At 45.0% G+C, this 25,669-nt stretch overlaps 1 protein-coding gene across 3 annotated transcripts in view; it reads right to left on the bottom strand.

Moving 5' to 3' along the window:
• PGBD5 (piggyBac transposable element derived 5) overlaps positions 1-25,669 on the bottom strand; it is a 144,796-nt gene that overhangs the window by 89,331 nt on the left and 29,796 nt on the right. The window lies entirely within an intron of this gene.

Here is a 25,669-nt window from a genome sequence, read left to right as displayed (position 1 = left end):
GGTAGCCCTCCCCAACTGATTCTTCCAGGCAACCTCCCTCCCACTCCTGGTTTAGAATCACTGGTGCAATCCATTACCTCCTTTTACAGACCTGCCATCATTTGCTAAAGTCACACAGCCCAGGTCTACGGATGCCCATGCCATTCTCCTTCTCCTCCATCACCAGACCCTCTGTATTTACTCTGAGTGTCTGTGTGTGCTGGGGACAGGCAACAGGAGGTCAGGAGGGAATAGGACGGGCACAGGGGTGTGGTTTCTGGTGGGGTCCTCATTCTCCTTTCTACTACCCCTGGGACACCCATGGCATCCCACAGACAAATGCAATGGGCCCTGTCAGCACAGATGGTTCAAGAAAAATGGAGGTGAGCTGGAGTTGCTTTATCCCTGGGTACTAATTATCTTCCTCTAATTCCCTGCATACCCACCCATACTCTGATGAGACAGAGAAATCAGAATGAGAGAAAAGGAAGAAATAAGAAAAACAGGAGCTGAGATGGAGACACAGATACTAGGATGAAGGGAAGGAAGCAGAAAAGCACCTTGACAACTTCTTTGCCCCAGTCAGGTAAGTGAGACACAGAGGCCTCAGCTCCTCATCTCAAAATGCAGCTCAGGCTGCGACAGACAGGGCCCTCTGCAGGACAGATGCAGAGGGGCAGAGGACAAGGACAGAGTTGGCAGGGGAGCATTCACTCGGAGCCTGCCAAGTCAAGCCGGTGGCAGGAGCACTGTTGGCCTCCACATTTACGGCACTGTGGGCAGAGGCTGACCCCTGTCCCAATGGTCACCATGTGGCCTCCAGGACAGGTGGCACCATCAGCCTCATTTTCCCAAGAGGAAACAAGGACCAGAGAAGGTCAATGTAACAGTTAATAATTTGGAGTGATTCTGGCCTCCAGGCTCCCACCATCCCCTTCTTCCTGAGAGCCTTTCCTTTCTCAGGGTCACACTTCCGGAGTCCAGCTCCACAAGTGTTGCCAAGGGAATATTTTATTTATTTGTCAGTAAATATAAATGAATCATGTTTATTTTATTTAAAAAAGACATATATAGCACTCACGTTTCGATACACAGGCATGTGTTCTGTCTGCTTTGTAAATGATCATCTGATTCACTTATTCCTTGATAACAACTCATTAACCCCATTTATCCAATAAGGAAACTGAGTCACAGCGAAGTTAAGGGACTTGTTTGACGTCATTCATGGTAGCAAGGGGCAAAACCAGAATCCACAATCCATGGCCCAGCTTGAGTCCGTACCTCTGACCACCACACTACAGTGCATCTTACTGGAAGATTCTCAGTCCCCCCACCCACACACAACATGACCTCACAGCCCCACACACATGGCTAAGAACTGACGGAGGTCTCTACAGAAATGAGTCAGAGAGAGTTGAGAGGCCTACTTGCATATGCCTCACAAAGCCACCTATCTGTTGGTCTGGTCCGGTGTACTAGCTGGAACGTAAGCCCCACAGGAGCAGGGACGTATCTGTTTTATACAGTAGGCGTGCAATAAATGCTGGTTGGCTGAATAACGTTCCCCGCCATGTCATCAGGACCTCCTTTTCCCCTCTGAGTTTAGAGGGGCCAGGACACTTCTAGACCCTATGCAGAGTCAGCCCCTGCTCACTCCAAATGAGAGATTTATTTTCACCTGTCTACACTCACCTCAGATCATCAAGATCTCCACCTGCTGGCAGCAGCACACACTCTGACAGGCGTCCGTGCATTTTTAAACCTGAAGTTTATGCTTTCTAACATAAAAGCCATTCTATTTGCCCTATCTCAAGGCAGTGTTATTTTTCCCTATGCTTTGTGTTACACAGTTTCAGGATGAGTTTCTTACAAAAACGCAGGCATCAATAGGACAAAATACCCTCGGATGAGCCAGGGCAAGAGGTGCAGCTTTCACTTAGGTCATTCAGGCCAGGCCACTGAGCCATTCCTGGGAGCCAGCTTCCGGCCAGTGGAAGGACAACCAGCTGGGACCTGAACTCTAAATGATTCAGGGATGTTTAAGATCACCTACTCTTCGAGAAACTGAAGGCACAAAGGTGACAGCCAACCGGCTCATGGCCACTGCTTCAAAGAACTTAAAAAGGAAACTCAGAGCAAGTTGTTTTGTGCCCAATACATCTGTTCAAGTTGGACAACAAATCACTCCTTCAGGAAGGAGCCTCTGAGGTACATTCTTTAATTCCACAAGCTTCCTACGTTCAAGGTGACCAGTGTGGGAAGGGGACACTAACCTTAATTTAGAGCTGATAATGTGCCCAGAGCTCCACTAGGGATTTATGGATGTTTGCACCACATTTCTAAGGGAAGTTTTACACGTAAGCAAACAGAGGCATAGAGCTTGGACCAACTGTCCAAGGTCAGAGCCTGAGTATGACCCCAAGTTGCTTCCTTCCTCCATGCTGCTGCCCTGCTGTGGAAGCACACTGCCCAATGCAGTGCCCCAACTGCCAATCAAAGGTGTGCACAAGCTATCTGAGCTCTGAGGATGAGGAGGGGAGGGGAGGACAGGTAAAAGGTTCCTATTGTGAGGCAGCCCTGGGGACAGTGACCAAGGCACAGTAACCGCGATCATCTAAAATGTCTCCTAACAGAGTAAGTGACTGTAGGCAGCGCCCAGGTGCACTGCCCATGATGCACAGGCAAATGCATTTCTAAAGCTATAAGCCCAGGAAAGAGCAAGTTGAGCATTCATGATCTGAAAAGCTGGGTGCTCTTCAGCCCAGCCACTCACCTTCCAACAAATCGAATCACCCGGTTTAGACTGCACTGTGACCACATTTAGACAACAGTTTCATAGCCATTGGGTTTTTCTAGATTTCCTTCCTGTTAAAGGTGACCCCACGCTAGAAAGGTCAATTACATAGCACACACACAACCATACTTGATCTTCATGCATAAAGACAAATAAAAACTAGAATGAATAATCAAAAGTGAAAGTTTAGGAGTCACAGAACACTATAAACCACAACTAGTAAATGCAAGATAAATGTCCTCCCCACCATCACCCACTAATACTCTTTTATTTGAGAAAGAGTCTGCTCCTGGAGAATACCCCACAAAAATGGTAAGGACAGAGACCGCGTCTCTCCAACTGAAGCTCTTCAAATCGGAGAGGATGCAGAAAGAAAGGCTGTTGTGCTCCTATATAAACCCTAATTATTTCACATCGTCCTGAGAGAGACAAGTTCTCTGCAACAGACTCCATTGGCTAAATGGAAATGGAAGTTAATGCTCCACTCACCGTTGTACCAGTGGACTCACTTGCTGGGTGGAAGCTGATCAGCATACATGATGCACGAGTCTCTTCCAGAGATCCTCGCTGTGGTCAAACAAGGTAGCTAACCGAGGTGCCAGGCAAGGATCTCTCAGGGCACTGCAGCAAGAGGCCTGGCCCTCCTACCAGCCCAGCCTTTTTCTGTGGTACATCCCCTGTTTGCCTCTATTACTCAAACTCTGCAGCATGCCAGGATCTTGATTGGGAATTAAAGTACCAGTGGATAACACCTTCAGGTATGACCCTTCCCAAGGGAGTTTTCATTTTAATAAAGGCTTCAATGAACATCAAAGGCTTCAGCTTCCTAAATTACTCCAGTAGTAGAGTGAGAACAGAGTAGCTACTAGGTTCGGAAGATAACAGAGAGTAGCACTACTTTGTAGATTTTGCTCTTCCTCAGATGCCTACAGAAATATTACCCAGAGGTTTGCAAAACTGATGTGAGCAGGTGCTACCCAACCCCCTGGCCCATATACACACACTCACCTCTCTAGGAAGGAATAAAACAGGACTTTGCTCACCACTTCAGAATAGGTGTTGGCTCTAGCATCAGTTCTAATAGTTGCTGCCTGTATGTATGTTAAGGAGGATTCTGAAGCCCTGTCTGAGGCCAGGGGAAGGGTGATGCTATGAATGATGAGCAATGCTTGCTGTGAGTGAAGGTGGCCAGTGGGCAAGAGGGTCGTGTATTTGCCATGCTTAGTGGGGAAAGGCAAAACAGGAAGACACCATTTCTCCCTAACTATCTGAGCGTACTCAAAAGACCAGCCCTGGTATTATTTAGAGCACTAAGAACATATTCTGTCTGTGGACGTGTACACAGGTATAAAATTTCTAAGGGGAAATTTGACTTTACAAAGTGTTCCTAAGCTGTGAAGTTATTCTAAGCACATATTCAGAGATGCACATGCGTTTTGTAATAAAAGAAAAACAACACAAAAAACCTAAATGTCCCCAAATAGAGAACATCCATGATATGGAACTCTCTATACATTAAAAAGGTATGTTCCTGAGGAATATTTAAGAGTATAAGAAAACTTCCATGAGAAGGTTGTTAAAAGGATTACAAAGCAGTATGAATAGTACGATCCAAACTTTAAAACGTATGTCTGTGAACTCAGAATGACTGAAAGGAAATAAGGCAAAAGCCTGTCAGTCAGTCATGATCATCTTTAAGTGGTAGGATTATAGGTGATTTCCATTATTTACACTTTTCTGAATATGACTTCTGAAAATGGCTATAATTAAATATACGGCCTTTAGAAGTAGAAAAGGAACAGCAGATGATACTTCAAAGAATGGGTACCTGAGGTCCTGACGTTCTTCTAATCTTCCTTCACGGTAAAGGGCCGGTACATGCAAAACCAAAGAGTGGGATTAGGGTTTTTCTAGAATCCTTTCTGGCATTGATATCCTGTGCACTGTGGCCTGTCTGCCTCAAGCATCAACTTCTATTCCTTAAACAAGAGGCCACAAGAGCCCATGAGGAGAAGTGAAGCTGTGTCCCAGGCCCTCTTTCTAGAGCCTGTAGCCTCCATGCCCAAAAAGCTCCCTGCTGAACCCCAGAGGTGAGGGCCAGCAGTCTGAAGAGATTTACAAAGGCTTCCAGCCCCACTGTCTTCTTTAGGACTTTCCCCTCTCCCGACCTAAGTTTCTAAGAAGCAATTACAGAGACCAAGGCAGTACGGACCTCAGGGGATGAATTTTTAATGAGGTTGGAAAAAATAAAAGAATTCCAACATGGTAGTCAAATACTTGTTTGTGCTTTCCATTGGTTATAAATATTCATCTTTGTAACCCAGGGTATTGTTTGTCAAGACTCAGGGAAGGAAAAGCAGCCCTTAGTAGATGTTGGCAAAATGCAAGAGCCTGACTGGAGGGCTCACACTCTCGTCTGCCAATTAGCTGAGTTGGTCCTAAACCCAGAAAGCAGGTTGGCAGGTTGAAAGTTCTGTACTGGATGCTTCAGAGGTACCAAGGAAAATAACTCTCCATCTTCCCAATCCCTTACATGCAACATAAACAGATGGTCAGGCTAGACTTCGAGGTTTCAAAGACACAGCTCATCTCAGCTTTCCCTTCCTGTCTTTTTTTTTCCCTTTCAGATGGAAGAGCCTCACAATGAAATAGCAAAATATGCAAGAGGACGTGGGCAGACAGCAAGAAAGAGCTACTCTCTTCCCTCTCCCAAACATGTACCAGTGTCAGGAGCTGTCGTGGGCACTTCTACGTGAGATTTTTTTTTCCCAATCCTCCCATCCTCCCATGACAACCAGTGGTTGAGAGCAAAGTTTCTGGCACCAACAGCCTGGGTGTGAAATCTGCCACTTGTTGGCTGTGTGACCTTGACCAAGATGCTTCCTCTGTGTGCCTCAGGCTATCTACCTCTTGGAGCCATTGTGAGGATAAATGAGTTAGGACACATCAGGATGCACTCAGGAGCTCTGGGCTATTCCTATTGTTGTTGCTGTTATTATTATTTTCATTGTCACCCCACAGCAGCCTCTTCATTTGACATGGAATCAACAGAGAGCAGAGCACGGGCAGAGTGCCAAGGGATATACAAGTTGGAATGCAGAGATTCCTTCCTTTCTATGTAGGCACACTTCCAAAGGAATACTTTAGAGAGGAGATGCTTTGTGTAATTATAATTGCACACTTTGCTAAGGAGAGAATTCCAGGCCACCCAGGAGGCTGCTCCCCACCTCCCACCAAACCTGTAGTTTATCTGCAGTGCCTGTGAGTAGTCCCATCCTCCTGGACTCAGCCAGCCTCACCTGCTTAATCTGCACTCTAGAATTCTTCCAGAGAGATCATCCAGGCCAGCAGCCCCATTTACAAGAGGGCAAACTGAGGCCTTGGCCCTTCATTTCCCCTCGGGTGGCCCCTTCCCTCTGCAGAGCTGCCCCTGCTTACTGTGCAATTCTGTGCATAGAGGAGAGCGTCTGGTACACACTAAAGTTGGAAACAGCACTGGCTATTGTGGGAATTAATGCCATCTGCCAAACGCTAACAGTGGGCATGCGTCTCTCAACACACACAGGGTGATCAGGCTGAAGGCTCTTTCCTAAAGACCCGTGAGGCCACATCAGGATGCACCTCCCGCTTGAGTCAAGGTCTGAGGAAGAGGGTGAAATATTTGGGGAAATTAATAATGAAAAATGGTGACTCCTCGTTGAGATATCCTTCTGGCTACTCTTCCCAAGTCCAAGTTCAGGGAGCAGGAAGTTCAACAAGAGACCACACCACACACCAACAGACAAACACCAAACACGCTTTCACTTTTGGAATCCACAGCAACAGAAGTTATCTTGGGGACATTTTGTTCATGCATCTCCCATCTCCGATTATGATTTTAAACCACCACATGGGAACTGGTATTTGACTGCTTCTGCTCCCACCTTTCATCGCCTGTCTGTAGAGACAAAATCTGACACAGCACTAAGGAACCATATTATTTCCTTTTCAGGGATTATAATAAAAGTCTTCGAGCAGTTCTTTCATTAATAAGATTTGCTGTCAAGCTGATGCTGAGTGCAAAGGAGATTAAAAAAAGTGTCACCCCATCGCCCAGCCTTATGGTTGTACCTGCCATCCCTTTTCTCTTTGCATTCAAAAGTCTCCCAGCCACCTGCAGCCACGTACCTAGTTGATGTATGCTCACCTCCATGCCCCTACACATGCCTTAGAGTCGGGGATGGAACAGCATGGGGGTACAACCTGGAGTCAGGAGAGTTGGCATATTTCCTGATTATGTGTGGTTCTCCACATGAAGGTGCTGCTTCTCTCCTCAGCTCCCTTTGAACCACTCACCTCTCCTCATCCGCTCTACATACACCTCACAGACTAATGTTCCCAGAAAAGCCCTTTGAACTGCCACACAGCCTGAGCATGGAGACTTCCTCCGAAGTCCACCACCTCCTGGCCTGGCCAGCGCATTCTGAAACTGGCAAAGACCATATGTCTGTGCAAAATGAGGAGCCCTCTCCCAGGCCCTCATTCTTTCCATCTTAGTAACTCTGTGAGTAGCGCCAATTTTATCCTCCTTTACAGATAAAGACACTGACAAGAGTCAACACAAAGAGACAGCCAGCATACAAGGTTCCAAGGTGACACACATACAAAATGGGACGAATCCGACTGCCAAGCCACCCAAGGGGGGTTTTCTAGTCCACTAAGCCACCCCAAGGACTAGCGGGGCCCTGAGGGAACTCAGGTGGTGCCTCACCACCAACTACAGTGTATGTTCCTTGACCTCTCACTCTTACTCCCAGCTCTGGCCACCTTTCTGAGCAGATCACCTACATGTCAACCTTTGGGGGAGCTCCTCATACACAATGTGCTCAACTTGCTCTTGCCCCCGCTGTGTCAGCGACTGGCACCCAATGCAGTCAGTTAGTCAAGCCACACCCCAGAGCCCTCCTTCCAACCTGTCTCTGCCCCCCAGCCTGCACATCCAGTCTGCCAGCAGGCTCTGCATCCTAAAAGGGCTCTCTACCCTTCCCAGAACATCTGCTCCCACCAGGCCCCCTCCTCAGGCCAAGGCTCAGATCCCACTAATCAGTGCCCCCATCCCCACCATCACCATCACCAGAGTTAATTTTTTAAACATGACCCTCATCATCATGCCACAGCCTCATGTGAAATGCCCGTTGGTTCCATACTGCCTACAGCATGAAGGTCAAAACTCTTCACCTAGAAGGCTCTACAGGACTGTTCTGCTACTTCACAGACACATCATCTATCATCACATTACACACCTATTATTCCAGGGACTCACCACACTAACTGTTCACATTCACCAACATGCCACGTACTTCAGCCTCCTTGCTTTTGCACTGCTGACTTCCCATCTTGCACACATTCCCACTTATCCTCAACACGCAGGGCAACTAGCTCTTCAGCACCAAAGGGTGGTTACTCCTTCCTCTGCGTTCCATGGTGACCCTCAGTCCTCTCACGTGATCAGAAGAGCTAGCAGTTACACAGCATGTCCTGGACAGTGCTGGGTGCTGTTCTAAGCACTGACATATATTTACTCACTTAATCTTTATCCTACCCTATAAGACCCTATTACCGTCCCCATTTTATAGATGAAGGAAACTGAAGCAAGAGATTCAGTGACTTGCCTAAGTGGCTGGATCTGAACCCAGGAAGTCTGGCTCCTGCACCTTAGGTCCTAATTACTGCCTTTATTACACTTGATTATAATTACTGATTTCATGTTCAACTGCTGTGCCAGGCAGTCCTGCAGGGCAGGGGACACATGCCATTTACGTTGCAGACCCAGAGCCCAGCAAGTGTCACTCAACAAGTGTCTGTCCCAGGGAAGACAGGAGGCACGTGCTGGATGGTGGGTGTGCTTGATGCTTTCCATGTTAATTAAACCAAATGGCCTTCCCTGTAATTGCGGGATGGAAAACAAAGACCCTTGTGGAAACATGCCACGTGGAAGAGACAAACAGTGCTTTCATGCCATTTTCCTTAATTACATGGAGAAATTAACTTTGCTGCAAGTTCCTAATGCAGATTTCAAATCAGTGTCACTGGCAGCAGCCAGGAGCTCCGCCTCCTGTGCTGGGCCCTCAGGGCAGCAGAGGGCAGGGCACACCCAGGACAGACCTGTGCCTTCCGCCCCCCTCCCCCCCAGGAGCCCACCCTGAAGGCTGGTCATTCATGGAGAAAACTGATGCTCACAACCCACCCTCACAGGCACCTCCACCCAGTGCCTTTCCCCTCCCCACGCTACAGCTCAACACACCCAAGAGCCCACTGTTGCTGCCAAGAATGTGCATCAGCAGAAAGCCAAAGGAGAGGTAATATGCTGTCCAGGTCAAGCTGGGGGGAAGGAGCTTCAGGGTGGCTAGAGACAATTCCATAAGCAAATGCACAGCCAGCAGGGGAGGCTGTGCAGGTCAGCATTCACATCCACATCCAAGATCAGGGGCACAACCTCTGCTATGCAAAGAGCGTAGCTGTCAAGAGGAAGAGAGAGCTTAGGTGGAATAAAGGGAAGAACATGTGAAGTGAGAGAAAGCGATGGGTCAAACCAGCCCAGGAACAGGAGAGAGAAAAGTAACAAAGGGCGACAGGCCCGTGGACACTGACTGCTCAGCACAGAGCTGCAGGTGGGTGGCTCAGGAGGGGGTGGGTGGATGCCTGCTGCCAGAATAGCCTCTCTTGTGTTCTTGTAGAGGCCCGACAATGAGGAAAACACCTTCTGTGTGCACAGTGCTTTACTGTCACACACACTGTCTCCTGCCATTCTCACAATGAACCTCTGAAGGACCTATTATTTTGCCCACATTACAGATAAGGAAACTGAAGACTGAACGAGGTTGAGGAATTTGCCTGAACTGTAAAGCTAAGAGGCAGAGCTAATCCCAAGTTGTCTGTCTCTAAGCCCAGGCACCTTCTTTCTCAACTTGTCCCCCTATAAGGTTGTGCACACACTCAGCCATAGTGTAATCCTGCTGCTCACAAGTGCTCACAGTACATATGGGGGCCAGCAGACTGGACTCCCAGGCAGATGACAATAGCTTGCCCTCTGGGTGTCCCTGGGGAAAAGGCACAAGCTGCTCTGGCCTGGATCATGGAGTGATTCCAATCCCTGCTGCGTCTTCTGATACTGGTGAGGTCACTGCCACCTTCCTGGATGGTCACCGCAGCAGGCCAGCACTTGTCTTTGCCAGGGGGCAGGCGCAGGACTCATGCTGCAGTGGATGGGCTGTGCACCCCTAACCTGAGCACAGGCCAGACCCTCTGGCAGCCTGGGTTTGCTCATCTCCGCCTGAGCACACTGCCTGGCTGGCCTGGATGGAGCCTGCTGTAAAACACTTAGCAAAATGTGGCAAGAGCCTCAACCACTTCCTTCAGCATCAGCAGTATCCTGACTGTTAACCTGGGAGAATCCCTGGCTGTGTGGGCAGGAGAGCCCTTCTCTGTCGGTCCCAATTTCAGTCACCCTCCAAGCCCAGAACCCTCCAGAGCACCCCAACTCCACAGAGTCTGGCACCCAGGATGGAGTGCCAGCTGCCCTTGCTCACCTCACTCATCTTATTTCCCCACCCCTACCCCATGCTGTGCCCTCAGGCCAGAGCACCCATTCCTGCCCTTCTCCCACCTATACATCAGTCCTCTTCAAAGCCTGCAAAATCTAGCTCAGCTGAGTTTTTTTCACGAAACTTTTCATTGTCTTCATCTTAAAAAAAAAAAAAGACTCTAGACTCTCAAGCACTTTATATCTTTCTCATATAAATTTTAGCTTTTCACCGTGGCTAGCTGTTAATTATTTTGATAGTGTCAGCTTCTACTCATGCCCAATTCTTCCCATGAGTCCTCAGCATGTCACCAGGAAATACTAGGTCAGTCCTGTATGTTTCAGCACAGAATTACCCTCTGGTTGTTCAAGAAGGTGCTGGGAGCACATCATGCTGACAAGCTCAACGTGCCCCTAAACAGGCAGGAGACACTGCTGGGCAGACCCGGCACAGGGCTCCTACACGCCAACATGAAGGTGAGCCGCCTCCTCCCCACCAGCCCCGCTTCAGCCCCCTGACCTCAGGTCCCAGCCGAGCACCAGCACCGCCCTCTAGCTGCCGTGAGTGCGTGCGTAGGTGCAAGCACGCACACAGCCGGTGCAGTCACCCCGCGGAGGCTCAGTGAAGTTACCGGTTCTTCCCGAGTCAATCGCCATTCAGGGCCATCTGGCATTCTGCCTGTTTTGTCTTTTATTCTAATTGTGAATCTAAACCACACTGGCTTCTTAATAAGAAACTAAATCAGGGTCAAGAGACAAAGGTACTTTCAGAAGGCTAATTTATTGTTGGCTCAGAAATAACGAATCCTAGAAATGAGGTTATAATAAGGTCATACTGAAACAGGAACATCTTTAAAGCACATTTTTTGTCCCTGTCTCCATCTGCGCTCCTTTGAGAAATTTAAAAATTTTATATAAATGACACTCTCTATACACACATATATATATACTATTCCCTGTGTGCTAGTCTACAAGGTTTACTTAAAAAGTCAAAAGTTCTTCTAGCTCCACGTTCTAAAAAAATCCAGCATCAAAACATAGGAGAGAGGAGAAGGGGCGGAGCAAAATGGCGGGGTGAGCTGACCCGGGATTCTCTCCCCTCCAAAATACAACAAAAGATTGGAAGAACTGAATTTCAGAGAATAAACATAATGCCAGCTCGTTAGAGACCTACTATACCAAGAAGGCGGAGATCATAAACCTTGCTTTACACCTTCGGAGGCGCCGGAATGGTAGGAGAGAACATCGCTCCCTCCCCTAGAGTCTGCGATCGCTGCGGCGCACATCGGGAAGGAGTGGGGGAGGGGCCGCGCGACCGGGGGATCATCCAGGACTCCTGCCGCTGATTCAGTGGAGACCCGCTGACGGCGGGGGGGAAAGCTTCTGTCCGTGGGGACCCTATAAATCAAGGGCCTTGGGAGACCAAAGAACAGAACTGATCTGAACCCAGACTGGCGCGTGTGAGTAACAGCCCCTCCCCCCTAACAAAGCCAGAGGGCGCAGCCATCTTGTCCCGAAGGCGGAGAGCTAACACGCCACTCTCGACCCCCATCTAGTGGCGACAGGCTGTAACTGCAACTGAATTCTACCACCATGAGAAAAAACCGCTCCTCTACCATCCAGCAATTTATAAAAGCCCCAGACCAGAAGGAAAACAATAAAAACACAGAATTAAGTCCTGAGGACTTGGAATTAGGTAAACTAAGTGATAATGAATTCAGAACAGCTATAATCAAAAAACTCAATGAGGTAGAGAGAAAGAGAAACAAGCCGAGTTCTGGAGTTACTTCACAAAAGAGTTTGAAATCATAAAGAAGAATCAAACAAAATTACTTGAGATGAAAAACACAATGGACCAGATAAAACAGAATACGGATTCCCTGAATGCCCGTGTAGACAACCTAGAGGAGCAAATCAGCATAATCGAGGACAGACAGGCTGAATGGCGCCAGACAGAGGAAGAAAGAGAACTAAGAATTAAAAAAAATGAGGAAAATCTCCGAGAGATAATGGATTCAATGAGGAGTAAGAACATAAGGATCATAGGAATTCCCGAGAATATGGAAAAGGAAAATGGAGCAGAAAGTGTGCTTAACGAAATTATTGAAGAGAATTTCCCAAATCTAGGGATCAACGGAGAAATGTGTGTAGAGGAGGGTTTTAGATCTCCTAGATTTGTCAATGTAAAAAGACCTACCGCAAGGCACATAATAGTAAAGTTTGCACATAGGAATGATAAGGAAAGAATACTCAGGGAAGTAAGAAAAAAAAAGAGAATAACCTATAAAGGAACCCCTATCAGACTGTCAGCGGATTTCTCTACAGAAACCCTACAAGCTAGGAGAGAATGGAGTGACATATTCAAAGCTTTAAAGGATAAAAATCTTCAGCCAAGAATACTCTATCCAGCAAGAATTTCCTTCAGATATGAGGGAGAAATTAAATCTTTTCCAGATTCCTCTCCCCAAATGGGGGTTCGTCTAGCTGGAGAACGAATTAAATTCACATGAGACAGAATAGCAAGAGAAAATTAAACAAAGCTTTATGAGGAACCATGGCCCGGGGCCTTTCTTCCCGAAGGAAGAAAGGGCACCGAAGAAGTGGGGTGCACATAGTGGTTATATAGCCCCCAAACGGGGTGTTTCACATGTGATTGAAAAGTCCCTTTTACAATAGTCACGAGGCTGCTCTGTCGGCAGATAGGTCTGCTGTCTCAGTGAGCGCTGCAGGGTGGCAGGTGTGTTGCCTCGGGCTGGGGGGGGGGGTCACAGATGAGCTCCGCAATCGGTTCCCAGCCTAAAGAAAGATGCTTAATCTTTAAGGAGATGCCAACGTTGGGAGGGGGAGGGAAGTCAGTTACAGGAGGTTACCAGACTAGCACAATAAAATGCAGATTTTAAGTCTTTGCCTTTGGTATTAAGAGTTTTTAGACAGTAGGTCATCGCCTTTCTTCTTCCTGGTACAGAGAGGGAGGCAGCTTTTACAGATAGAGATTTACCTTACAAATGTAAACGTGTCCTAACAAAGGGCAAGTTCCATTCCTCAGAGCCTCCTTCCCTGTCCCAGTTTATCAAAAGCAATCAGCCTCGAATAATCCTGATGCCAAAGAGACATATCTTGGGGTGGCCAATTCCAGGTCCCCACAAGCATTAGGGTAAAAATAAGGAAATTACCAAAACAAGGATGATCTTAGCACTCTAACTACAAATTAATAAGATGAGTTGGAATAAAAAATGAAAATAATTATTTAGGAGGGGAAGAGCAAAGGGTCTAAATCAGTATTGGTCGAGTAAGTAAGAGACCATCAGAGAATAGATTATATTATACACGAGATTCTAAATACAAACTTCAAGGTAGACACTAAAATAAAGTACAGAACAGAGTCACAAAGCATAGATAAGGAAAAATCTAAGAAACCCAACATAAGAGATTGCAGTATTAAATGGGTAGTCTAAAGCACACAGGAAAAGAAACACAGGAAAACAAGATAATGAGCGAGAGATTGACAGCATTAAGTCCACATGCATCAATAATCACTCTCAATGTGAACGGATTGAACTCTCCAATAAAAAGACACAGAGTGGCAAAATGGATTAAAGAACAAGATCCAACAATTTGTTGCCTCCAGGAAACACACCTCAGCCCCAAGGACAAACACAGACTCAGGGTGAAGGGGTGGAGGACAATACTTCAAGCAAATAACAAGGAGAAAAAGGCAGGTGTTGCAATTCTCATATCAGACCAAGTGGATTTCAAAATAAGACAGGTAAAGAGAGACACAGAGGGACAATATATAATGATCAAAGGGACACTTCATCAAGAAGAAATAACGCTTATAAATATCTATGCACCCAACACAGGAGCACCAAGATTCATAAAGCAACTATTAACAGACCTAAAGGAAGATGTTAAAAACAACACAATAATAGTAGGGGACCTCAACACCCCACTCACATCAATGGACAGATCATCCAGACAGAAAATCAACAAGGAAATAGTGGAGCTGAATGAAAAACTAAAACAATTGGACTTAACAGACATATATAGATCACTCCACCCTGAAGGAGCTGAATACACATTCTTCTCAAGTGCACATGGAACATTCTCTAGGACAGACCATATGTTGGGAAACAAGACAAGCCTCTACAAATTTAAAAAAAATTGAAATAACAAGCATCTTCTCAGATCATAGTGCTATGAGGCTAGAAATTAATTACAAGAAAAAAGCTGAGAAAGGCACAAAGATGTGGAGACTAAGCAACACACTACTGAACAAGCAATGGATCATTGAAGAAATTAAAGAAGAAATAAAAAAATACCTGGAAACAAATGAAAATGATAGCATGCCATACCAACTCATATGGGATACAGCAAAAGCTGTATTAAGAGGAAAATTCATCGCAATACAGTCACATCTTAACAAACAAGAAAAATCCCAAATAAGCAACCTTAAAGCACACCTAACTGAACTAGAGAAAAAAGAACAAATGAAGCCCAAAGTCAGCAGAAGGAGAGAAATAATAAAAATCAGAGCAGAAATAAATACTATTGAAACGAAAAAGGCAGTAGAAAGGATCAATGAGACAAAGAGCTGGTTTTTTGAGAAGATAAATAAAATTGATAAACCACTAGCCAGACTTACAAAGAAAAAAAGGGAGAAAGCTCAAATAAACAAAATCAGAAATGAGCGAGGAGAAATAACAACAGACTCTGCAGAAATACAACAGATTATAAGAGAATACTACAAAAAACTATATGCCAACAGAATGGATAACCTAGAGGAAATGGATAAATTCCTGGACTCCTACAATCTCCCAAAGCTCACTCAAGAAGAGGCAGACAATTTGAACAGACCAATCACAAGGAAAGAGATTGAAACAGCAATCAAAAACATCCCAATGAAGAAAACTCCAGGACCAGATGGCTTTCCTGGGGAATTCTACCAAACTTTCAGAGAGGATTTAATACCTATCCTTTTCAAGCTATTCCAAAAAATTAGGGAAGATGGAACACTTCCTAACACATTCTATGAGGCCAACATCACGCTGATACCAAAACCTGACAAGGACACCACGAAAAAAGAGAACTACAGGCCAATATCACTGATGAACATAGATGCAAAAATTCTAAACAAAATTTTGGCAACCAGAATTCAGCAATTCATCAAAAGAATCATACATCAGGATCAGGTGGGATTCATACCAGGGACACAGGGATGGTTCAACATCCGCAAATCAATCAACGTGATACACCACAATCAACGTGATACACCACATCAACAAACTGAGGAATAAAAACCACATGATCATCTCAATAGATGCAGAGAAGGCATTTGACAAGATCCAACAGCCATTTATGATAAAAACTCTGAACAAAATGGGCATAGAAGGAAACTATCTCAACATAATAAAGGCCATGTACAACAAACCCATAGCAAACATCATACTCAATGGGCAAAAACTGAACCCCATCCCCCTGAAAACAGGAACAAGACAAGGATGCCCTCTATCACCACTCTTATTTAACATAGTACTGGAGGTCCTGGCCAGAGCAATCAGGCAAGAAAAAGGAATAAAAGGAATCCAAATAGGGAGGGAAGAAGTGAAACTCTCGCTGTTTGCAGACGACATGATCTTATATATAGAAAACCCCAAAGAATCCATTGGAAAACTCTTAGAAGTAATCAACAACTACAGCAAAGTTGCAGGGTATAAAATCAATTTGCATAAATCAGTAGCATTTCTATACTCCAGTAATGAACCAACAGAAAAAGAACTCAAGCATACAATACCATTCACAATCACAACAAAAAGAATAAAATACCTTGGGGTAAATTTAACTAAGGAAGTGAAGGACCTATATAATGAAAATTACAAGGCCTTTCTGAGAGAATTGGATGACAACATAAGGAGATGGAAAGACATTCCATGTACATGGATTGGAAGAATAAACATAGTTAAAACGTCCATTCTACCTAAAGCAATCTACAGATTCAATGCCATCCCAATCAGAATCCCAATGACGTTCTTTACAGAAATAGAACAAAGAATCCTAAAATTCATATGGGGCAACAAAAGACCCCAAATTGCTAAAGCAATCCTGAGAAAAAAGAACAAAACGGGAGGCATCACAATCCCTGACTTCAAAACATACTACAAAGCTACAGTAATCAAAACAGCATGGTACTGGTACAAAAACAGGTGCACAGATCAATGGAACAAAATTGAAAGCCCAGAAATAAAACCACACATCTATGGACAGCTTATCTTTGACAAAGGAGCTGAGGGCATACAATGGAGAAAAGAAAGTCTTTTCAACAAATGGTGCTGGGAAAACTGGAAAGCCACATGTAAAAGAATGAAAATTGACCATTCTTTTTCACCATTCACTGAAATAAACTCAAAATGGATTAAAGACCTAAAGGTGAGACCTGAAACCATAAGGCTTCTGGAAGAAAACGTAGGCAGTACACTCTTTGACATCAGTATTAAAAGGATCTTTTCGGACACCATGCCTTCTCAGAGAAGGGAAACAATAGAAAGAGTAAACAAATGGGACTTCATCAGATTAAAGAGCTTTTTCAAGGCAAATGAAAACAGGATTGAAACAAAAAAACAACCCACTAACTGGGAAAAAATATTTGCAAGTCATATATCTGACAAAGGCTTAATATCCTTAATATATAAAGAACTCTCGCAACTCAATCACAAAACATCAAACAACCCAATCAAAAAATGGGCTGGAGACATGAACAGACATTTCTCCAAAGAAGATATACTGATGGCCAATAGGCACATGAAAAGATGCTCATCATCGCTGTTCATCAGGGAAATGCAAATCAAAACTACACTAAGATATCACCTTACACCCGTTAGAATGACAAAAATATCTAAAACTAATAGCAACAAATGTTGGAGAGGTTGCGGAGAAAAAGGAACCCTCATACACTGCTGGTGGGAATGCAAACTGGTGCAGCCACTATGGAAAACAGTATGGAGATTCCTCAAAAAACTAAAAATAGAACTACCATACGATCCAGCCATCCCACTACTGGGTATTTATCCAAAGAGCCTGAAGTCAGCAATCCCAAAAGTCCTGTGCACCCCAATGTTTATTGCAGCACTGTTTACAATAGCCAAGACGTGGAAGCAACCTAAGTGCCCATCAACAGACGAATGGATAAAGAAGATGTGGTACATATATACAATGGAATACTACTCAGCTGCAAAACAGAACAAAATCATTCCATTTGCAATAACATGGATGGACCTTGAGAGAATTATGTTAAGTGAAATAAGCCAGCAAGAGAAAGATAATCTGTGTATGACTCCACTCATATGAGGAATTTAAAACTATGGACCAAGAACAGTTTAGTGGATACCAGGGGAAAGGTGGGGTGGGGGGTGGGCACAAAGGGTGAAGTGGTGCACCTACAACATGACTGACAAACATTAATGTACAATTGAAATTTCACAAGATTGTAACCTATCAATAACTCAATTAAAAAAAAAAAAGAAAAACATAGAAGAGGGGGCCAGCTCCATGACCAAGTGGTTAAGTTCACACCCCACTTCGGTGGCCTAGGGTTTCACAGTTCGGATCCTGGGCATGGAAACTGCACTGCTCATCAAGCCATGTTGAGGTGGTGTCCCACATGGCACAACCAAAAGGACTACAACTAGAATATACAACTATGTACTGGGGGGCTTTGGGGAGAAGAAGGAGGGGAAAAAAAAAAGATTGATAACAGATGTTAGCTCAGGTGCCAATCTTAAAAAAAAAAAAAGAAGAAGAAAATGCAAAATGTCCTTTCCAAAATTCAATGAGGTTCTTCTGGGCCCCTAAGGTAGCAGGGACAGGCCATCTCAGCTTAGAGTTGTTCAGTCAGAATCTTGAACTCAACTTCCTCTATAAGCAATGATTTTTATGTCAGTTTAAGGAGGAAAGGCTCTATAGCTATACTGAACATATTCTCCCAATTTAGGCCCTCTTTCCCAAAACCTCTTCCTGCATTTGCAACATAATGATGGGACAAAACACCGTGTTGGAAACTGGAACTATATTTGCAACATATTTCAAGGAGATAATATCTAAATTTATAAACAGTTCTTACCAAATCAAGAAGAAAAATGACAACCAGCTCAAAGGGAAAACAAAGGACCTCAACAATTTACATAATCAAAACAAAAGGTCAATTTGGAACTGAATTTATGTTTAACCACATAAATAATCAAATTAACCATCAGTGATGAGGTACCACTTATTTTTAGCAAACTATCAACGATTCTTAAAAAAGGATAACTGCTAGAACTGACACGAGAAAATGGACATTCATACTTCTGATGGGAGTGAAATTTGGCAACTTTCATCAAAAAGCTTAAGAAGGTCATCCTCTTTTCCTAATGTATCTCAGGCAGATAATCAGACAGAGAGACAAAGACATCTAGTATAAAGATGGCATAAAGACATTTGGTATAAAGATCACAGTACTGATTATAAGAGTGAAAATTTGTATAAAACCTACACGGTTCAGATAATAAGAGATTGGTTATCTAAATTATAGCACATTTATAAAATGGAACATCAGGCAGCCATTTAAAATGATGTAAATCAGTATTCCTTAAACTCTAAAGTTTAAAAGAATTTTAAAAGTTTAAAAGAACTTAGAACTTTAAAGTTCACAAGATCACTGAGGATCTTGTGAAAATGCTGATTCTGGGGCCTGAGAGGCTGCATTTCTAACAAGCTCCCAGGTGCTGCTGATGCTGCTGGTCCAAGGAATACATTTTGAGTGTTAAGGATATAGATGTATACTTACTGAAAAACACTTGTTAACTACATGATGTTAAATGTCAGGGAGAGGATCAGGTTATAAAAAAGAGAGCACAGGCTCATCTTTAAATTTAAATACACACATACACAACCAGATGTCTGGAAAGATATTTACCAAAATGCAAACAGTGTTCAGCTCAGAGTGGTGGGAATTTGGGGCATTTTTCTTTCTGCTTATTTGTATTTTCTAACTTTCCTATAATAGCTGACTCTTCCTTGTGCACTCTAAAAGGGGTAGAGACAGACCTCGGCTCTGACTCGGCCCAAATGCGACACGTGGTACCATCCGAGCCAGCCTTGACAACGGCTCCAGCCTTTCTCATCCTGCCATCACTGCAATGCAATCTTAGTCAAGCTTCCTTTTCCAAAACGCCTTCTGCATTAGGAAGGGAGGTAGAAATACAGTATTTTAAGGACTCATTTCATTTTTCCTGTCATGTAAAAGCTGTGGGTCCAGTTCTTTAAAATACTATTTAAAATTCTCCCTTAAAAAACAAGGCAATTACTTGCCAATCCCCTGCTGTAGGAAGGAAACCTTGTAATTACCAAGCATCTGTCTCTCAATTCAAAGTCAAGGCCCCACAGCCAGAAGACACTGTCATTCAGCAAACAAGAGGACAGAGGGAGCTACAGGGGGATCTACATTCAAATCCTGAAACACCACATGCGGGAGACTGAAATCTCAAGCCCAAGGGTGGATAAGAATATACCATAAGAGAAAAAAAAGAAAGCCTCTTTCATTTGGCATGCTAGGCTGACCGGCAAAAATAAAGGCAGCAATTTTAACTGTCACCTTTGCAAAGAGCAAAGTTGAGTTCAGTGACTAAAAATATATTTACTCAACAATATTCCTTTAACAGGGTCCTCGATACAGCTCAGAAAAGAGTAAGCCTAGAAAGTCAGCAGGCTCTGGACCAACACTGGTATTTCTGGAAACAGCTTTTTAGAGCAATGATTAAGCACTAAAAGGAAGAAGGGAACTAATATTTAACCAAGCACGTCTGTGTACAGGGAACTGTGTTAAGGACTTGAAAACACCATTTCCAATAATCACAAGAATGCCCATTTAACAGACGAGGAAACCAGGTGAATAGGCAGCTGGCATAATGGGAGAGTCCAGCAGACCTAAGAGCTTGGTTCTGCCCTTACTACCTGCGTAGCCTTGGACAAGTCAGTTCTATCCTCTAAGTCTCCGTTTCTTCATTTGTAAAATGTGGATAATAAAACCACCAACCACACTTGTGAAGCTGGATTAAGGGCACACATGGCAGTTTCCTAGTAGAGTGCCCAGCACGTGGTGGGTGTTCAGCAGATGGAAAGCACTACAAGGAGGGATTATACTTGGCCCAAGGACCCCAGCCCTGCATGCCAGAGGCAGGACTTGAACCTGAGTCCGTCTCTCTCCAGAGTCTCCGTACACAATCTCACTGCTCCGTGCTGGACCCACCTGGCCAAGTTTCTAAAACACACATCCCTCAGAACACCTCTCCCTCCCCCATCCCTCACCCCTGCAGTCAAAACCGACATTTCATCAAACAATCCAAAGTCAGAAGATCAAAAGTACTAACATACATTCCCTCTTTCAATTACTTTGGTTTCTTGCTTTAATTAACATGATATTCAATAATAATCTTAAGTTGAATCTAAATGGTTGACATATATGATCCAATACTTCTCCAACTGTCATTTCCATTTCCCAGACCCTCTTTCCAAAAACTATTCCCCAAAGAAATTAGGAATCTTCCTGGCCATACAACAAACTGGTTTCTTTTAAGTTGAGAAGCTTTTCGATTACTTGATTGGACACAAAGGTATTTTCACTGGCACTGGAAGAGTATGCGGCCGTTTCCCCAAGCTCCATCACCACCGATGTTTATCCCTGAAATCAGAGACACTGAGCCTGATCTGCCCATCTTCATCTTGGCTTCTCAGCCCTGGGCCTCTGCTCCCATCCCCGCTCACCCGCCAGCCCAGGAAACCTTTTGTCCACAAGGCAGGAGCATGCAGAGTGCCTTCCACCGGAACATGTTCTGTCTGAGAGGCCACAAATGGAGGCAAATGCCAGCTGATGGTCAAGTGCCTCCCCGTCTGCCAGGCTCTGAGGAGTGGAGCCCTCAAACACCCACAGCACCCAGATCCCTTCAAAGGCCCACTGGTGTCTGCTGCTATCTCTGTGCTGCTCTCAAACACAGGCACTGTGAGTCTCTCAGGAGACAGTGAGATGACACAGAACCACTGGCCAGACAGCTCTCTACCAAACTCCAACTGGAGAAAGTTTAAATAGAGGACCAGCATCCTTGCAGTGAAGTAGTAACATCTGACATTTAAAAAGCCTTAACACCTTGTACATGCTTTCACAACAGACTCATCCCCACCCACTCTCAGGTGACCAACTGTCCCAGCATGCCCAGGATTGTCCTAGTTTTAGCACTGAATGTCCTAGGTCCCAGGAAACCCCTCATTCTCATGCAAACCTGGACAGTTGTCAACCTATCACCCTCAAGGAGTGAATGAATGAACCAACTCCATGAGATCAGTGGTGCCTGGATTACAATAGCCTGCACTTCACCTGCCATCACCAGCATGGCCCATCCACATCCAGTTCAAGTGCTCTCAGATGGTAAACTACGGGCCTGGCACTCACAGCTCTTCTCCTTACATTACTATGGAAAATTTCCCACTAGTGGAAATTCTTGAAATTTCATCATTAGGATTTCACTCCTTTGGGTCAACACCCATATGTCCAGTTGTAAATTTAAATACCTTAAAATGCTCAGAAAGAGAAACAATCATTATTAACACCTAGGCATAATGACTTTATCAGATCTTTCTTAAGTGTCCAGAGAAGTTTTAATAGGGAGAAAGGACGAGAGAGAAGAAATGCCTTGTAAATGTCTGAGGCCAGTGTGGGACCTGGGCCCCCAACACAAATTCTACCTATCTCACAATATTACAGTTTTACTTAGCACCAGCTTTAAGTGGAATGGCTGAGAGACATTCTCCACTTATTTTACATATGCTCTCTTGGCTTGAAGTAGCACCAAGGGAACTTTAGGGTAGACAGTGGCTATTTCCCAAAACTACCACTGTTTCTCAGATACATTCACTTCACTATATACACAAACACGAAGAGCAGTGCTATTTAGAACGCCTATGTAATGCAGAGTGTAAAGTAATCTGTCTGCAATAATTTGGGATGGGATCTGAGAGAATATTACCCATCTCAAAGTGAGAATGCCCAGGCCAGGGAAGGCATCACCCCCACCACCTTTTAGAAAGAGGGAAACCAGGGTCCAGAGGAGGGGGGAGGGCGAGAAAGTACAGCTCAGCCCTGAAGTTAGCAGCTGACAGCCAGGCTGTGATGTTCCCATGTGAACATAAACGATGCCCTGGAATTTAACAGTCATAAGACAAGGCCACTGGGTGACGTGGGGGGACATGAGAGAGGGGCACTCTGCAACCATAAGAATAAACTAAACCTCCCTCGCTCCACACACGAGAGGCCACTGCTGCTCTACTGCTGCCAATCCAGCTCCACATTAATCCTCCACCTTCCAGAAGAAAGCGACCGAGACACTCTATCACCAATGGGTCTGGACCTCCCCCAATCCAGAACTGGCCTTGGCTTTCTCAACCTGACTTAGAATCACCCAGCAGAAACTCAAACCCTTTACTAAGCTCCTCCCCAAGATATCACAGTTGTGGTGTGTGTTCTCCCTGGACGCAGCACATCACCCACATTTCTTTGACAACAAGCTCCTGGCTGCCTGTGAAGGTGGGTTTAGACAATGGTGAGGGCAAACCAAGTCTCAGCTGGGGTATCTCATCCAAAGTGGGGATGCAGTTTCAGCTGGGGTATCTCATCCAAAGTGGGGATGCAGTTTCAGAATTACTGGAGCATTTCCAAACTCCACTCACCCCAACCTGCCCACTCCAGGGAGCCTGCTTGTTCCCACACCTCAGAGTCCCTGAGGGGCTGACTCATTGGGGATGAGTTTCAGCAGGGGCTCAGTGCCAGCTTCTCCACCTCCACTTCACACTGACTGATCACAGTGATTGCGCTTGTCCATCAGCCAAGCACTGAAGCATATCATCAAGGACAGAGTTTGCCACCGTGTGTGCACTGGGGGCTGGAGTGGGGAGCTGCTGCCAGTCTGTTAGTCACTGACAGCAGACATCTGGAACAAAGCAGACGGGGGTTAATTACAACAGCTCAAAGTGAGGGTCCAAGACAGGGTCTTGACTCACTCTCTTATTTAGTCATCAAAACATTTAGGAAGGATTTAGAAACTGCATATGATACTACAGTTTAGCAAATTTCCATTTTTTTTTAAAAGATTTTTTATTTTTTTTTTCCTTTTTCTCCCCAAAGCCCCGCAGTACATAGTTGTATATTCTTCGCTGTGGGTCCCTCCAGTTGTGGCATGTAGGACGCTGCCCCAGCGTGGCTTGATGAGCAGTGTCATGTCCACGCCCAGGACTCGAACCAATGAAACACTGGGCCGCCTGCAGTGGAGCACGCAAACTCAACCACTCGGCCACGGAGCCAGCCCCCAAATTTCCAATTTTTGTCCCCTTAGTTTCTCCCCTAGGAAAAAAATTTTTGCTCTCTTGTTCCCTACAAGGATGTAACAGAGATTTTACAGATAGAGAACTTCTCAAATGGCATCAATATAAAATGGTATATACCAAGGTGCATCTCAAGTATGTATGGTATCAACAAAAAGTGTAACACACTATGCAAATGTAACGTCAGACCCTCTCCTCCTCCCCATCAACACCTTATAGGCTTTTCTCCTTTTACTAGAACAGTTTCCAGGACCAAACTGTGTGCTGCTGTGAGGACAAAGAGTGGTGGGTATTTGGTCATCCATAAAACACAGCCCCTGAAGTATTTTTGGTGCAATTAAGAGAATGCGCTATTTCCAAGATAAATAAACCTCATCCTCACCATTTCTAATAGCCAACAAATGGAATGAGCTTTACAATTATTAAGCAGCCCCAAATGTCTGGCGCTGATCTTCATTATACCGTTAGACAAAAATGAAGCCATAAGCTGCACGCCTTTCTTCCATGCTTGGCAGCAGCCCGAGCCTGCCCCACAGAATGGGCCACAGGGACCCAGATGCAGGTGTCCTGCTGAGGATTCACTCATTTAATGATGTGGTTAGAAAGAGCAGAAGATGAAATGAACATTTTACAGGAAGAGGCAGGATTGATGTTTAACCAGGACTATGAAGCTTCACTACCCAGATCTCAAACCCAAATGAAAATCTCAATTCCTTTGAATTTTTTCTTTTAAAGTGCCTTGGTGAGCTTCTGCAGTGCTAATCCAAGACAAACAGCTGGTCCTCCCCAGGCCTCAGTACAGGTCCTGTGTGGAAGGGGGCCAGGAGGTGTGAGGCTGACCGGAGCTGGTGGAGTAGGCATGTTTCCAATTCTGGGCCAAGTGAGGACCCTTCCTGATCAACAGGAGGAAGAGGGTTGCTAAAGGCATCATGTTCACAGGCTTTTCTTTTTTAATTTTTTTTTTTAAAGACTGGCACCTGGGCTAACAACTGTTGCCAATCTTTTTTTTTTCCTGCTTTATCTCCCCAAACCCCGCCGTACACAGCTGTATATCTTAGTTGCATGTCCTTCGAGTTGTGGGATGTGGAACGCCGCCTCATGGTGGCCTGATGAGCAGTGCCACGTCCACGCCCAGGATCCGAACCCTGGCCCGCCGCAGGGAGCATGCAAACTTAACCACCCGGCCACGGAGCCAGCCCCTCAGGCTTTTCAATTTCTAAGATCAATAACGATTTTAAAAACAGAAGGGAACTCATACAGTTCCAAAGTTTATTCTGCCATAAGCCCCCTCCCTCCAAAAACAACCTCAACCATGATTTTAGTCATTTTAACATCAAAAAGGAAGGAAGGATGAAATCTTAACCAAGGACACGTTCAGCTTTATGAAACTATCACCCCAGGGTCATTATTTTTACTCTTTTCACTGTGAGCCAACAGAAACCTTACTGTGGACCACCAGTGGTTTGCAAGCTGACACTTGGAAATCCCCAGAGGAAGCAAGAGACCCCTCTTCCTGCTACCTTTAGTGGCCTTCTGGACAGTGCGGGTACATCCACACACTGACCCTGCAGGAAGACCCAGCTCCGTCCCTAAAACTTAACCTCCCTGAGCCACCACTCTCTATCTGTAAAATGAGGGGCTCTTATCTCTAATACAATGAATGCTGAACACTTGACTCCAGGCCTAGCACACAAGCTCCTCCCCTTGGCTGCACCCATATCAGGTAGATTCCCTACTCGCTCCTTTCCCCGGGAGTGAGGGGAAAGACTCTAGCCCAGGTCAATCAACAAATGACTATCTGCATCAAATAAACAAACACTGTATCTGCATCTGCATCCTGCCTCTCCTCACACACCCTGGGTCCTGAAAGCTTGAGCAGAGAGAAGGCAATTGCCACTTACACTTCTACCAGGACCTTCCGTCACAGAGCTCAA

The sequence above is a fragment of the Equus caballus genome, chromosome 1 (assembly GCF_041296265.1).
Source record: "Equus caballus isolate H_3958 breed thoroughbred chromosome 1, TB-T2T, whole genome shotgun sequence".
Taxonomy (NCBI): domain Eukaryota; kingdom Metazoa; phylum Chordata; class Mammalia; order Perissodactyla; family Equidae; genus Equus; species Equus caballus.
The sequence above is the reverse complement of the archived record's forward strand: the minus strand, read 5'-3'. Positions and strand labels throughout refer to the sequence as shown.